At 42.9% G+C, this 14,784-nt stretch overlaps 1 protein-coding gene across 2 annotated transcripts in view; it reads left to right on the forward strand.

Moving 5' to 3' along the window:
• Positions 1–11,800, forward strand: part of ERC2 (ELKS/RAB6-interacting/CAST family member 2) — a 970,858-nt gene extending 959,058 nt beyond the window's left edge. For both annotated transcript variants that reach the window (XR_003306672.2, XM_026446958.2), the window contains one exon: positions 8,836–11,800. The gene's annotated coding sequence lies outside the window, so the exon portion shown is untranslated. The remainder of the gene's footprint in view (positions 1–8,835) is intronic.
• Positions 11,801–14,784: the final 2,984 nt, after the last annotated feature.

Here is a 14,784-nt window from a genome sequence, read left to right on the forward strand (position 1 = left end):
TTTCTTTTCTTTTCTTTTCTTTTCTTTTCTTTTCTTTTCTTTTCTTTCTTTCTTCCCTCCCTTCCTCCCTCCCTCCCTCCCCCCTTCCTTCCTTCCTTGCTTCCTTCTTTCTTTCTTTCTTTCTTTTTTTTTTTTTTGAGACTGGGTCTCACTCTATCACCCAGGCTGGGGTGCAGTGGCATAATCATGGCTTACTGCAGCCTTGACCTCCTGGGCTCAATCAATCCTCCTGCCTCAGCCTCCCAAGTAGCTGGGACTACAGGCACCTGCCACGACACCTGGGTAATTTTTTGTATTCCTTGTAAAGATGAGGTTTTTGTCATGTTTCCCAGGCTGGTCTCAAACTTCTGGGCAGCGATCCACCCTCCTCAGCCTCCCAAAGCTCTGGGATTACAGGCATGAGCCACGATGCCCAACGTAAATTTACTCTTAACTAGGAGAATGTTTCCAGAGACTGGGACCAAGAGATCCTGGATCCATCTGCTTCAAGGGCAGCCTAGATAATATCAAACCCAGATGGCAGAAGAGATCAACGTAAGGAAGTTTGGGAGCCATGGGAATTTGAGCTGGTCCCAGCGTCTCAGGACCACTGGGATTCTATTATCGGGACACTTTCATGGTAGTAAGTATTAAATATGTCAGTGTGTGAGAGAGAAAGGGAGGAAGAAAGTAGTAAATCATTTCTGAATATTTCTTGGAAATGGTGAGTTTTTCATTCACCTTTAACACTGATTTTTAGCCAGCATCAATGGGCTCTGAGATGAGGTATTCCACATTAACACCCACAGCGAGGCATGCCACAGGGCCACATGTCAGATGATGTCAAGTATCCCCTTTTTCAGGGAGCTGAGCTTCATAACTGTTTCTTCAGCAAGCTAGGGAGTCACTATTACTCAGCAGTAATTCCTTTGTGTGAACAGTTTAGGGCAGGACAGGGGGTGGGAGTTCTAGACACAGGCTTAGGATATTTGCTCATAGGATTCCATTGTCTCTGTGATGAAAGCCACGGTTTTCCCTCTGCAGGTAACCTAATAACCTCAGGCAGCTCAGAGAGCAGAGGTCCTGGCGCTACCCAAGTGGGGTTCTCCAGGATGGCTCGGACATCCCCCTCTTTCCAGAGTGCAGGTGTTCTGTTTGTTGGACCAGCCCCCATCCCTGATGTCAGTAGTGGCACCCGCAAAGATTCCCAAAGCCTTCTTTTAACCTGTCTGTTTCACTGATTTCAGATGTTAGAAATTGTATTCCAAACCTTTGGTTATTTTAACTAGTTCAGAAAAGAAAGACTATCATTAGTTTTGACAACAAACAAAACCAGTTTTTGTTCTATCAGTTATGTTTAAAAGATTCCAATTTCAAACTAAACACAATGTGTGGTTATTCTGTCAGCGATTTATATAGCCACCAGGGCGCCACAGTTACACACTGCATACATCATTGTATTTTTAAAATGTACTTAATGAACTTTTTTTTTCTTTTCTAGTAACTACTTCATTGCCTTAAATGAATGCATTCCAATAGAATTTGTAACAAATGACCACTTTGTGTTTGCATTAATGCCAAACACGTTTAACAAATTTTTAACAAGGAACCCTGGCAAAATGCCAAACTCCTAGAGGGACACTGAAGGAATGCTATAAATTTAAACTAGATTTCACCTTTTCACTTAACTCAGCAAGTGTCTTAGGTGTCTCGCTATCTCAGGATTGTAGCATTTCTATTTTTATGTCAGATAAGTTGCACATTTTCATTATTTTTATTACTGAGGTTGTACCTATTTCCACAGGACTTTTAAATCTATGCAGCTGTTTCTGAAATAGTATGAAAGCAGCTTAGAAATTAATCTTTATTTCTCCAAAAGTGTTCGTATCTTACATAGGTTGGTAGATGCATGTATGCATATACTGTACATATCTACCAACATATCACTGTTTAAAACAGCACAGTCAACCACTTGTGTACAACATATAGGCCAATGGTTGTCAACTGGGGCAATGTTATCCCCCAGGGATATGGGACCATGTCCCGAGACATTTTGGATTGCATAACTGGGAGAGGGGCAGTGCTACTTACTGGCTTCTAGTGGGCAGTAGCTTGGGATGCTGCTAAACATCCTACCATGCACAGGGCAGCCCCCACAGCAAAGAATTATCCAGCCCCACATGGCCGCAGTGCCGAGATGGAGAAACCTTGGAGCAGAGTGACAAAGACCTTTAGCCATAGGCAGTCTCTCCAGTTAAAGGAGGTATTCTTTTGAGGAAGAACAACCAAATAAATTTCTATTCAACCAATGCTTTAAAAAGTACCTGGAATACCTAATACTTGTGTTGAATGGCAGATATCTGATTTTTTATTTCACTGCTTTCTGCCCTTGAGAAGACAAAAGCCCAAAATGTAGACTAGGGTGGTGCTGGGGCTGGCTGGTGGCTAGAGTATATGCAAGACCAGCTAACTCATGCCTGGTTCTGCCAGTGGGGAGAAGGCCATGGCTGGGCACTGGGAACGGTCTCCCAGGCAAGGCTGATTGAAGGCAGGGAGAGCATATCCAGGAGATAGTTTTAGGTGTTCTGTGAACAACCACTTTTACGTTAACAGCCATGCAATTAGCATAGTGCATATTAGACAGATAATGGTTCTATTATGGTGGCAAAATAAATATTTCTTTAAAAAGGAAACATTTAAGTTTTTGATAATTTTTTTTTTTTGTTTTTTTGTTTGTTTGGTTTTTTTTGAGACAGAGTCTTACTCTGTCACCCAGGCTGGAGTGCAGTGGCACAATCTTGGCTCACTGCAACCTCTACTTCCACCTCCCTGCTTCAAGCGATTCTCCTGCCTCAGCTTCCCCAGTAGCTGGGATTACAGGTGCCCGCCACTACGCCTGGCTAATTTTTGTATTTTTAGTGGAGACAGGGTTTCGCCATGTTGGCTAGGCTGGTCTTGAACTCCTGGCCTCAAGTGATCCGCCCGCCTCACCTCCCAAAGTGCTGGGATTACAGGCGTGAGCCACTGCACCTGGCCAGTTTTTAGATAATTAAAAATATATATTAGTTACATATCACAGGTATTGTGGAGAGGTTACAAAAATGGGAAAAGTAGAACACAAAAGACAGGTTGAAGAAATCCTTGCCTCAAGGAGTCTGTGGTCTCTGGAGAGAATGGTCGCTGGAGTCCGAAAGACACGGATTCAAATGAGGCCCCAGGCAGCTGGGGAATGTTACCAAAAGCATCCAGTTCTTCTAAGCTTTCGTTTCCTCATCTGCATGAGGGGCATTAACCAACTGCATCAGTACCTCAGTGCTATCCAGCTGGTTTTAGATAATTAATGCAAAACACAGAGCGTGGTGGCAGATAGTATGCACCAAATGGTAGCTGTTAATAATTCTGATCACAATAATAATGACAAAAATAAATCCTACGGAGACATAGCAGTCTGTGCTGCCATTTTGATGTACACAGCCTATATTCATTTGAATCCCTTCATTTAAAACATTATGGGTGAGTTATACCCCGTGCACAGAAACCAAAGATGAAATACTAAGTCCCTCCATTGCCTCCTCCCAGCAAACTCCCTCATCCCTAACAGCAGTTTGCAATTCTGAGCACAGGGCTGGCCCGGCCCACCCCCATCCCAGCCCCCAGCCCTTTGGGTTCTGAAGTGTTACATTTTATTGCCCCGTGGAGCTGTAGGAGTCCACTCTCAAGGTAAAATGTTGCTCTCCACTCATATTTTTGAATTATGGTTTCAAGGTGGTTGCTTCTATCAAGAAAATTAAATGATTTAACATAATTTGTTGCCACTTTGATCACAACAATAATAAATAAATCTTCATGAGGAAAACGGGAAACCCATTCCACTCCGTGTTTAAAGATGTTAAGTAATAACACAGATGTAGTTATAGTTTTTTTTTTTTTTTTTAAGCAGAAACGACTCTATTGGGTTTTCCTGTGAGCAGAGTGGCTTCATGGAGCTGTTCTGCAGGATGCCCACTGCCCCCAGAAGGAGCAGCTCTTCTCCAACCGTTGTTAATTAGTCTATCAGGGGCTTGCCTTTTCTGTGGGCACCACGTGCAGCGTGTTAGGGGCATCTGAAGCCGTCGTGAATGGGTGTCTGTTTTTGTACCTGGGGGCGCACTGCACACATTTGGAAAGCACATGGAACATAATGGACATTAACCCAGATGTCAAAAATAGCCTGCGTTTTACTACTGTTATTAAACAGTTTCCCCTTTAACCCCTCCGTGTTTACCAAAGACCCCTTTCTCCCAGCCTGTTTCTGCAAATCACTACTGAAAGGGCAGGAGAAGAAAGCCATAATCGGGCAGGTGTCTTTATTCCAAAGAAAAACAGTCTGAAGGAATATTTGTGAGACACCACACGTTTATAGCCTGCTCTCCCTGGGGCGTTTGTCCTGGAGCGGAATCTTACTGCTGTGCTAGGTCACCCACCCCGCCCCTCACACCCCCACAGCTAGAACCAAGTCAAGAGCAGCAGTCCCACCCAATCCTGGTTTCTCCCCACAAAGAAAATAGCTTTATATTTTAGCATGATACTATTTATATATTCTTAGGTTTAAAATTTCCAGAAAGCACACACACAAAAAAAGTCTGAAAGAGAAAATTTTAATGGCTAGACGCCGTAGCTCAGGCCTGTAGTCCCAGCTACTTGGGAGGCTGAGGCAGGAGAATCGCTTGAACCAGGGGGACAGAGGTTGCAGTGAGCTGAGATTGCGCCACTGCACTCCAGCCTGGGCAACAGAGAGAGACTCCATCTCAAAAAAATAATAAAAATTAAATAAAGGGGAAAGATTTAAAAACACCACCAGAGATAAATATTAATAATATTCTAATGTATACACTTGCAGATGTTTATGTATATGTTCATGCAAAAATGAGATGGAGCTATGCATATAAAATGGTAATCTGCTTTTTCCACTGAAAAGTTGTGGATGGACATCTTTTCCCATCAAAAGAAAATAAAGATTGACATCATAATTGCCATCAGTCACTTAATAAATCTTAAGCATCCCTATCACAGTTCCCCGTTCCTTTTCTTCATGGTGCAAATGTTTAAATTCTCATTCATTTGTTGATCGGTGTGTCTATTTGTTTCCGTCTTCCTCCCTAAGAATACAGGCTCCATGAAGGCATGGACCTTGTCTGCTTTTCTCACTCTTATATTCCTGGCACCAAGCACATTGCCTGACCCAGGGAGGTGCTAGTCTTCTATTGCTCCATAACAAATTACCATAAACATGTTGGTGAAAATAGCACCCATTTATTAGCTCACAGTTTTGTACATAGGTCAGAAGCCCAGATGGGCTCAACTGGGTTCTCCGCTTAGGCTCTCGTAAAGCCAAAGTCAAGGTGTACTTAGCTGGACTTCAATCTGAAGACTCCAGGAAGCATCCACCTTCAAGCTCCTTCGGTTTGTTGGCAGAATTCATTTCCTCGTGGTTGTAGGTCTGTGGTCCCTGTTCCCTTGCAGACAGTCACCTGGGTGCCATTCTCACATCATATAGGAAGCTCTCAGGTCCTTGCCCCTGGCTCACTCCATCACAGCACAGCCAATCCCTCTGGTTTCAAATTTCCCTAACTTTCGCTTCTGCTACAGCAAATAAACATCTCTGCTATTAAAGGGCTTCTGTCATTAAATTAGGTCCATTCAGATAATCACCCTTTTTAAAAATTTTTTATTTTTTATTTTAGACAAGGTCTCATTCTGTCACCCAGGTTGAAGTGGCACAATCACGGCTTACTGCAGCCTCGACCTCCCCAGCTCAGTTGATCCTCCCACCTCAGCCTCTCAAGTAGCTGGGACCACAGGCACATCCACCACACCCAGCTAATTTTTAACTTTTTTTGTGGAGATGGGTTTTTGCCATGTTGCCCAGGCTATTCTCCAATTTCTGGGCTCAGAAGATCCGCCCACCTCAGCCTCACAAAGTGCTGGGATTACAGGCATGTGCCACCTTTCCCAGCTGATAATCTCCCTTTAGACTAATTTGAAGTCAACTGATTAGTAACTACATCGTAAGGTAACTTTATAGTAAACGTGGTCTGATACCTTCTCACTCCCTGTGCCAGCGATTAGGATAGAGAATCTTGGGTAGGGAGTAGATTTAAGGATTTTGCCTACCTGAGGTGCTCTCTAAACTGGTAGGCTGGGCTTAGTGGCTCATTCCTGTAATCCCAGCACTTTGGGAGACTGAGGCAGGTGGATCACTTGAGCCCAGGAGTTTGAGACGAGCCTGGGCAACATAGTGAGAACTCATCTCTATAAAAAAATACAAAAATTAGCCAGACATGGTGGCACGTGCCTATAGTCCTAGCTCCTTGGGGGGCTGAGCTAGGAGGATTGCTTGATTTCAGAAGGCCGAGGCTGATGTGAGCCATGATCACACCACTGCACTCCAGCCTGGGTGACAGAGCAAGACCCTGCCTCAAAATGAAAGATATATATGTATATACACATACACACATACACTCTATCGGAGGTACAAGTCTAGAAAATTCATCAGAAGGGGCCCCTGCAGTGTATGCGAGACTTCCCACTCTATATCACACCCAAGAGGGTCAAGAAAGGCTTCTTGGGAAGACATGACATCCAAGCTGAAACTGAAGAATAAACAGGGATCAATCAGACAAAGAGCGGGTGTAAATGCATGTTAGATAGAAAGACACGCTTGTGAGATGGGGAGAAAATAAATTTTTAGGGCTGCAGAAGCAAGCTCAGCTTCGGTGGAAACATTCTTCTTCGGTGGAATACAAGAGTGGAATGTCAGGGGTAAGTACAGGACTGCAGAGTGGCCAGATGGGGCCTCGCCAGTATGGCCTGGAGTCCATCAGTCCTGCATCCTAAGGGCAATGGGATTAAAAACAGAATTGTAAAGAGGGGTTGTAAACTGTAAAAGGGAATGCACTGTGGAGTGGATGTCACCATTGAAATGGCGCTGCTGTCGGCTGCTGCGTTGAAAGTACGGTGCTGTAAGAGGAAGCTGGAGAAGGGTAAAGGCCGCTGTGACTGTCCAGGTGAGGGAGGACTGGCCAGGGATCATCTCACAGTGGGTGGCAGCCCAGATTGGCTCATTGCTGGAAGCCAGGATTCATTTATTATTATTATTTTTTAAAGCATATGCTTCTTTGCCCCCGCCCCCCCACAAGGGATCATCTGCATTTCCAAATGCTGGCGGTGTCACCTGAGGTTACCTTGTTGTTTTTCTTTTTTTCCTTAAAGCCATTTAAGCCTCCTAGTGAATGGATTGTTTGACTGAAAGAATGACTACACTTTTTGAGAATTCTCTTCTCTCCAGCATAAACCGTACCCAAAAGCAGTATGCTGCAATTGTGGGGCATTGTATTCTGCCTTGTGACATGTTGCCCAGCTGGAAATCTTTCTCACAACTGAATAAATGATTGTTCTTTGCTACTTTATCTTGGAAAAACATCAAGGACATCAGACATTCACTGTAATTATTTTTCACTCATTTCCCCGTCTGTTAAAAAAAAAAAAAAAAAAAAAAGACTGGTGCATTTGAATACTACTTAGGGTTTCTCTTTACCTTTTAATCATGTGGCCTTTTAATATATTGGTCAGCCCTTTAAAAGGATGATTAAGAAATGCTTAATGCACAAAAGAATTAGAGCTATGCACAGCTCATGAAACAGAAAGCGTGCTCTGACTTACAATTTTCATACAAAGTTTGCAGAGAGTTTATGTGCCAGAATGAGTAATATGATCTGCTCTAGGAACTCCCTAACTTTCTGGCTCTGCAAAAGTCATTTTTTTACCCCGATTCAAGTTTCTTAACCAGAAGGGTTACACCAAACTCCTCAGAGTATGAATTAGCAGACTTCATCCAAGCCACATATTTCATTTGCACTACTTAATGATGGCTTGAAATAGCTGCCTACCTGTGCAGACACTGGGATCTTTGGCATTCTTGTTAGTCGGCGTGACTTGAAGCATGCTGCATATCAACCACCAAATGAGACAGCTCAGGATATGTGTACAAGTGACTTGTGTGTACACGAGGGTGTGTGTGTATGTTTGATCTTTCCTCTCCCTGCCATATTTCCCAGATAGCTGAGCTCATGTGGCTGGAAACCCTGAAGCACTCACAGGCCATATATGAATGATAATGGCACAGGCACACAAAGTTGAGCCTCAGCAGGGAAGGAAGTCCTCGTCTGAAGCAGCAGTGTGGGATGGACCCCTCTTCTCACCCATTGCACTATTGCTTCCCAGGATGCAGTTGTATCCACACTCAGGGCCCCTCACTGGGACAGTGAGAAACCTTGGGGTGCTCCTGGATACCTGTTTCCCAGGGCAGTAAATAGACAAATGGATGACTGTCGCGTTTATGTTTGGTTGGTTTTTAAGTGAATGCTAAGTTCTCTGATATCTTAACCATCTTTAATTCTTTAATGTCTATAAAATCAAGTTAAAAAATAATTTTAAAACGTCGTCATTGTAGAAAAGTGTAGAGAGAATGAAAGTTGACATATAGTCTGATTATGTGGAAATAATCACTGGAAATTTTGGCATATTTCCCTTCAATTTCCTTTTTTGTGTATCAAGAGACATTTGTACATATATGTGACATATTTTGAAAGAGGCCTCTTCTCAGATGCACTTGCAGGACATAGTTTATCTTTCTGTTTACTTTGTCCTTCCTCTGTGTTTCTTCCCCTTACCCCCTCCCCACTCCCACCCAACCCCAACCATTGAGAGTGGTGGAGAGGCGTGCAGGGGTGAAGAGTGGGAAACTTTCTGCCAGGATTATCTCAGATATTGTTGCCAGTTTCTTCTCCTGCTAAATTATGTGCCTTCTTGTTGCAGCTATCAGAAGGGCTGAATAAAGGGAACATGCAGCTCTGCAGCAATATTCTGATAATCTATTGCAGTGAGGCTCACATCACTGTCCACCACCACCTGGAGCGGCTCATCAGAACTGAAGGGGAGTTTTCACTTACATTATTGAGCGTGATTCTGTTCTACTTGATATTTCCTTCATCACCTCATGTCATTTCTCATGGATTTGGATATGATGGAAAGGAAGAATGCACAGGAGGAGAAAAGTGACAGCTCCTCCATTTTTGTCGGGATGCGGGCATTTTGAATGTGATCATCTTTGCTGAATGTCATTATTTGATAACATTTTGTTTATGTTACTTAAACATCATTGGATAAATTTGAACTCCATGGGATTTTAACTGTGGATTCAGCTTCTGTTGGACAACTAGCCTCATCTCCAGTATCCTGCTGGTTCAGTCTAATTGGGCATTCCTAATGCATTAGATTATCAAAAAGTGTAAATTCGCTGTGAGTGAGTGGTGTTGGCAGTGCTTGTATACCATGATGCATGGAGTGTTTGATAAAGAAACAAAAAACACCAAAAATTGCGAGCCTTTACCCTCCTCTATTTCTTTAATCTGTTGTTTGAAGAACCGCATTTTGAGGGTGTAACCAGTAGTTACCTCTGGGCCAGGTTGGAAATGAAATCAATTTTTTAAACCACTAATACTTGCCAAGAAATCGCCTTATGAGAACATGGTGTGTGTCTCTGACAATGCATGGCACATCTAAATTGATCACTCATAATTTTATCTACCCCGTCATGTACTGGAGAGTGGCAAAAGCCTGAGGCACCTGCACCTCTCTGGTCCCTGTGCTCTGCACATCCCCACGGCGGGGACGCCAACAAGCCTCAGACTCTTTCCATCCCGGTACATGCAGGTCTCCATGAAGAAGCTGGGACTCATTCACATTTCAAGATCCAAATGCTGTGCAAACAGTGTAAGCTTAGATTTTCTGTAAATGAAGGGTCATTTCTCTTTTTTTTTCTTTTAAAGAAAATGTGTCTGCAACATGGATTCCAAAGCATTTCAGCATCAAACATGAAAACATTGATGAATGAGGAACAATCACAAAAGCTGTGTCTCTGTATATAGCTCTACACAACGTGTATGTGGATACCGTCATTATTTAAAGCACATGCCAGGGAAAAAGACCAAATGTTGAGGTCTTTTACATACAGTGATATGGTACTAAGGAGAATTAAACTCCTACTGCTTCCTCTGAATATTAAGAAACAATTAAAATTGTTATAACTTCATAAAACTCATGACTGAGTCTGGCAAACATGTGCAGCTCTTGTATTGCTCCGTTTTCTTGTGAATGGAAGAAACCCTTCCACGTGTATGCAAGTGGGAGATGAAAACCTGCGTTTTTAAAGGACAAACAGTGAATTTAAGCATGAGTGGTCTTAACAACTATATTAGTTGTCTTTCTTTGCTGCTGTGGAAAGGATTCTAAACAGATGTCCCTGAAGTCTTGCATTGAATTTAGTCATTATTATTACTTTTTTAAATGTTGGTGCAATTAACTCTGGACCTCTCTTGTGAGCCATAGAGATATTTAAAAGACAAACACCTGATTTGTCGGGGAAGATGAAACTGTCCCTGAGTTGCACCATTCTTTCTTGGTGCATTCGCAGTTAAGATACTCAAGCAGGTTTCTTGCTTCTGGCTTTGTTCTTGTCATCAGTAAGTATAACCAACTATGTAATGCTTACGTGTTGCATAAACAATCCAAATGCATTCATGTTTTAAAAAAGTTTGTCCTTTAACTATCAGAGGGATCTAGGTCTTGGTTAGAGAAGTCAGCAGAGTTCTTTGCAAGCTTATTTAGCACATTTTGACACAATGTTGCACTGAAAACCCAGGCCACAAATGCGTCCCAGTGAACAGTTTGAATGTCCTCAAAAAGTGGTCCTCACTGCCTCCTACAACCAGGTCTTGACCTGAACTCTGCAACTGAATACTTGAAGTAGGAAGTAGGAAATCCAGTAGGGAAAATGGGTCCTTGGAACAGAAAAAAAACAACCAACCCATGTATAGCTAGCTATTTCTATGTATGTGCCAATTTTGTCACAGCTCTTGTTTGGAGGGATCATTTTCTGCCCAACTTTCGTTGGTTAAAAGTAATATTGATCTTACCTTTATGGGGGCACGTCATTTAGTCCGTTAAAATTTAAATTCTCTCTGACATAACAACCTTTCCCATTTCATGTAATATTCTCTGATGTTTGGGGGTTACCAAAAATATCCCTTTTTCACATATTAAGAATAGTCTCTGGGTTTACAACAAACACTGTGATGTTGGGAAGCTATTTCCTTTGCACGAACTTTAGCAGGTTTCCTTCTAATTATAACATAGTTGAAAAAAGAAGTTTGGGCTAACATTTAGGAGAAGTTGGTCTTTGTGCAAAAGCAGGCTTGTACTTGATACCCCATTTGATTTTGATGTACAGTCTCAATTTTGTATTTAATGATTTTTGTGTATCCAGTATGCACGTTAGCAGCGTGTCAACTTTCATTTGAAAGTGGGTTTCAATTTACTTTTTAAACAGTGTTTATGACGAGACCTCAAACGTGTTGACATAAGCTCTATCTGCAATGTTTTTGTGTAGAGTGGCGATTGAATGCTGCCGAGGGTCAGTGTATCTAATTCCCCGAGACCCTCGTTTGATAGTGCTTCTTGTAATATTTCTTCAAGTGAGTGGCATGTGGGTTGTGATATTGACCATGTGATTATGGACATCGATATGAAAAATAAATAAATAAAACTAAGGAACCCTGGAAACTACCAGTGGGCATGTATTAGCCAGTCATTGTAACCTCGTGTCTAGTAGAACAATGTACAAGGTATGTACAGTTCATAAATTTGTTATCATGTGTATGAGAAGTACTTTGTGCTGATCGCCTTATTTATATTCATCAAATAAACCTCGTTTCTTTCTGAAGTGAGTTCATTCTATCTCTAATAAATGCTCCAATCGTGCAGTTTCTAATATATTGAGGGTCATGGATCCCCATTTGAAGAACCCTATGGACTTAAGTAAAAAGGGAAGTTACTGGCTCATTTAACTGGAAAGGTGAAGACATAAGTCTTCCTTTATGTACATAAGAACCTAGAGGTTCAAAGTAGAAAATCAGAAGTTCAAATTAGGAAATTTAAGTTACTGGCATTGTCTCCCTTCTTCCTTCCTTTCTTCTTTCCTTTCTCTTTTGACCTTTCTCTTCCTCACTCTCTCAATCTCTTCCTCTATCTCTCCTGATCCCTCCCTCTCTTCTTCCTTCCCATTTTTTGTGTCTTCCCTTTTTCTCCCTTTTCTTGTCTCTCCCTCCCTCTCCCCTTCTCCCTTTCCCCTGCTTCTTCTCTCCCTGTTTCCCTCTGCACTTTCTATTGGGTTGGCTTTGGACTCTGGTAAGCTCTCTCCACTTGGTTGTAAAGATGACTTCCAACAGCTTTGAGCAGTTTTGATTTTTAGAGGAGAGCCTTTCTCTCTCTGAGCTACATCTGCATCTGTCCCCTAAAGGGACACTTGGTGGTTCTTTTTTGGATTATGTGCACAATTACCTTTTTCCAGGCCATGTGATTGACAGCCTCACTGGTGGGGGTGGGGGGAGCGATTTCCAACAGGGAAAAATGGATTCTATTCTAGAAGAGAGGGACAAGAAAGCTGGGCAGGCAAAAATACTAGCTAGCCCTGCCACCACTTGGATACACACACAATCGTCCATGCAAGGCCTTGCTGGCCTTCACAGCCTGTCTGTGGATCAGTGAAGAACCTCAGTGCTAGCTGTCCTTTTTTAGCCTGTAGAACAAGCCCCCGGTTCTTTAATGGTTTGATTTATATGCCAGGGAATGAATTTCCATTCTTACCATGACAGAAATCAATGAGTAATTGATTGTCAGAGCTAGAAAGTATGTTAGATGTCATGTAATCCAACATCTTCATTTTACCAGATGGAGAAACTGAGGCCAAGTCAGAAGTGACTGATCCACACATACATGGTAAGTTCATGGCAATCCAAGACTGTCACCAGAGCTCTTAAAACAGGAATATGTATCGCTGAGGCTCTTTGAGAAGGAGAGGAAGGAACAAAACCTCCCTCTAGCGGACCCTTGACAACATAGGGGGAATATCATTTTGTTTCTGTACTCAAAGAAACATTTCTGGGTTCAAAGCCACCGCATGTGACCTTCCCTCAAAGTTGGGTACATTTGGGGGGGACCTGAAAGTTGTTTGCCTTTTCCATTCTTTTGCCTTTTTATAGAAAGAGAACTTCTCTTAGGACAAGAATTTCTTGCCTCCTAGAATTTCCTGAAGCAGCAGCTGGCATTCAGGCCTGGCTAGGTAAACCCATCGGGCCACGTGGAACCTCTGCTTCTTTACCCGCAAGTTGGTCTCTTTGGTAAGAAGGGTACCAGGCCGACATACTGCTGGACTCCAATTGCAGGTTCATCTGTACCTTTACTTCCACGGAAGCACATAGACTTAAGTTTGGTACTCTGGAGGTTTGACTGCGTCTGATATCTGTGGACTGCCATTACAAAAGATTGGAGAGACATTCTAATTCACAGAAGTACTGACCTGTAATAAAAATCATACTAATAATAAATAACTGAACATTATTGAGCATTTACTAGGAACTTGGCCACGATGCTAAGGACTTACATGGATCGACTGTTTATTCCTGACAACAGTCCCACGAGGTAGATATTGTCATGGCCCACATTTTACAGTGAAGGAAATGGAGGCCCACAGAGATGACCAGTAACAGCATGCAATTCTAGAGTGTGTATTTGATGGCAGTGTTGTGCTAAAGGCTTTGCTTACATGAACTCTTATCCTCATAGGAATCCCTTGAGGCAGGCACTATCGTTAACCTCACTTTACAGACAAGGAAAAGAAGGCCTATAGAGTTTACATGCCTCACCTAGGGTCCCCCAGATAGTAAGTGGTGGAGCCAGGCTTTGAACCCAGTGCCCAGCAGGCTCTTCTGCTTAGAGGAGGTATTGAGGTGTCTCACAGGTCAGACCAGTGAGACATTAGGGGCTGAGGTTCAGATCCCACTCAGTGTTTCTGGGATGCATTTGGTGTCTAACGCGGCCGCATGGCACACAGGGCCTGAAGGGGCTGGTGGCTTCATCACCGACTTCCATAGTTATCCAATAGTACAAGAGAATGGACTACCACGCAGAAAAGCTGTGGCTCCCACGGGAAATCAAGACACAAGGAAAAGGAGAGCCCAGACAAAGCTTAGTGCACTGTATTTAACCTTGCTACCCTCGGGCCTCTTGGGTTTCTTCCAAGCCCTCAGTCTCTGGGCACCAGCCCAGCTCACCTCACAGGCATCCCTGAACATCCTTGGGGTTGCAGATGGAGCACCGAGTGACAGAGGACTGAACAGATTCCCCCAACCCTGAGGTGGGAGAGGGCCTTTTGTACCATGCTAAGGGATGTGTGTTCAGGTGGAAATAGCATCAGATTGGTAATCAATACACCTCAACTAAAATCTCAGTTGTCTATTTTGCCACACTTGTGCTTGGGAAAAGTATATAATCATGTAACTGCATGTGACCTCTGTTTCTGAATATAATCAATGGGAATAACATGGCTCCCAACTACCTGATAAGGGATGTGAGTGGACAGAACAAGGCAATTCATGAGAAAATACATTTTAATAACAAAACTTTTCCACAACTCTAACAAAGTCCTAGAGCAGCTTGTTTTCGTTTTTAAAATCTACATTCAGAGAAGGAAGTCTTCCTCCTTCCTTGCACAGGTATAAGATACTCAGGTGATAATGGCTTGGCTGTGTTCCCACCCAAATGTCATCTTGAATCGTAGTTCCCATAATCCCCACATTGTGGGAGGGATCTGGTGGGAGGTGACTGGATCATGGGGGCGGTTCCCACGCTGTTGTCATGCTAGTGAGT

Source organism: Piliocolobus tephrosceles, chromosome 2, assembly GCF_002776525.5.
Source record: "Piliocolobus tephrosceles isolate RC106 chromosome 2, ASM277652v3, whole genome shotgun sequence".
In the NCBI taxonomy this organism is placed as follows: domain Eukaryota; kingdom Metazoa; phylum Chordata; class Mammalia; order Primates; family Cercopithecidae; genus Piliocolobus; species Piliocolobus tephrosceles.